This window comes from Fopius arisanus, unplaced genomic scaffold, assembly GCF_000806365.1.
Source record: "Fopius arisanus strain USDA-PBARC FA_bdor unplaced genomic scaffold, ASM80636v1 scaffold00051, whole genome shotgun sequence".
Lineage (NCBI taxonomy): Eukaryota > Metazoa > Arthropoda > Insecta > Hymenoptera > Braconidae > Fopius > Fopius arisanus.
Window position 1 is genome coordinate 152,713 of NW_011887790.1, and position 1,987 is coordinate 154,699.

The following is a 1,987-nucleotide window of genomic DNA, read 5'->3' on the forward strand; positions in this document are numbered from 1 at the left end:
GTAATATTTATTTTTGTTTGTCACTGCAATGGATAATTTCGTATTATCCTTATTTCCTTATTATGGAAGTAGAAACACAAAAATGAAGTTCGCCCGAGTCGAAATATCTCGAAACGCGTAGGACTAATTCCTCATTGGTTAACTCGAACCGCCAAATTCAAATTCGGCGCACGTAGTGCGCAGGTCCCATAGTGCGTAAACCACAAAGAACTTTATAAAAATCACGAGAAAATGGCATCCATGGCAATGCTGGTGGTATTACTAGTGAATATTTATCTTGGCGTAGTGGTATGATGTTTGAAGTATTCATGTGGTCAAAAATCGCGATGGCATTTTAGGAATGAATCTTTTTCGTTGTGTTGAGACAGTGGTTCATTGTTGGACACATGTAGGCGGAATGCCCATATGCATCATCTTGGAAAGCTTGACTTCTCATATCTCGACGATCCGGGTGATGCCAATGCCTTCTTTTTCTCGTCAGCGTGAATACGCTGTTGCGCGACGGCCGCTGTTTGCCCGGGGTTTCTCAGCTCTCAAGGAGTTACGACTCTATTAAGAACTGCTCGCTGATTTTCTTAGCTTTTTTTTTTGGGTTCATTTCGGGTCGTATAAACGGGAGCTATTTAAAATGCAATGGCGCAGACACCTCCAATCAACTGTTCAAGGTCTACTTCAGATATTACTTGGTGTTAGGCAAAAAATAGGCACAGAATTCCCATCATTTTCTTTGTGAGGTTTCGGTTTTTCTAGCATTTTCACCGGAAATCGGTGATTAATTTGAATGAGTTGAAAGTCATTAGACGGTTGACTTAATTTTTCAAATAAATTATTATAGTTAGGGCATGATTAAAAATGGTGACGATTTGGATAATTATTCGGATCACTTCCGTTTCGACTGCAATTTTTTTCGAGCAATTCGATATTATGCGATTAATTTAGGAGAATGAAGATGTGTAGGGACGATGATGAATTTTCTGAGAAAAATCCATTGGGATTAGTTAATTACGATTAAAGTCTTTCTAGCCAAATCTTTTGTGCTTTTTTGGTCTTTGAGCTTACATGATTTCATCTAATCCTTTTCTTTTAGATTTTATGAGAAACTATTTAATTGAATGTGATGGCTTAAGATTGATTATCAAAATCACAAATTGGTCTAGAGATTCTCCTCAACGAGGTCATCACGAAGAAAATCTTTTCGGTCAAATCTGTCATACTCGTTCCTTTTCAGAGTTGCGCAGCTTCATCTAAGTTTCTGATCATTCAAATCCCATCCGAAACTATTGAATTAATTACGATGGCTCAAATTGGATTGCAAGTACAACAGAATCGCGTAGAGAGTCTATAAAATGATGTCCTGGTCAAAAACTTCTATTTATAGTCAAATCTGTCATACCAGTTCTTCTTTGCATCCTCTAAAGATCTCGTTTCTCAAACTTCATCAGTAACTATTCAACTGATTTCGATGACTGAAACTGCCGTATAAACAATACAAAATAGTTTAGATAATCTCTGCAATGCCTCTACGACCAAAAAACATTATTCAGATCAAATTTGTCCACATTCAAGCTTCTTCAACGTTTCCCTTTTCTCCAATAACTATTCAATAACCATTCAATGAATTTCACCGTCAGAAAGCCCCAATTCATTACCCCAATACCCCGATCCATCTGCCCCAAAGGAGCCTCTTAACTATCAACAAATAGTCGAGTTAACTATGACCAACTGATCATCCAGTTCTAGTTCCAATGGTTAACTTGAAAGGTGAAGATCGTTAATGAAGTCACACAAGTCTTCTCAGACATGCATTCATCAGCAATTAGCAATTGATCAATTGTATGGAGATGCTGGAGCCGACGTTGATGCAAGTGCATTGTTATCAATGACTAATCAGTGTAGAAAACTGATCGAGTGCTATCAATGGGTTGGAAAATAATCTTCTCCAAATGATCCAATAATTCAGAAGGCAGTTAAAAGAAGATCAAGTAAA

General features: G+C 37.4%; 1 protein-coding gene across 2 annotated transcripts in view; it reads left to right on the forward strand.

Annotated features, from left to right (window-relative positions):
• LOC105267873 (zinc finger protein rotund) overlaps positions 1–1,987 on the forward strand; it is a 134,345-nt gene that overhangs the window by 20,939 nt on the left and 111,419 nt on the right. The gene's annotated exons all lie outside the window — the stretch shown is intronic.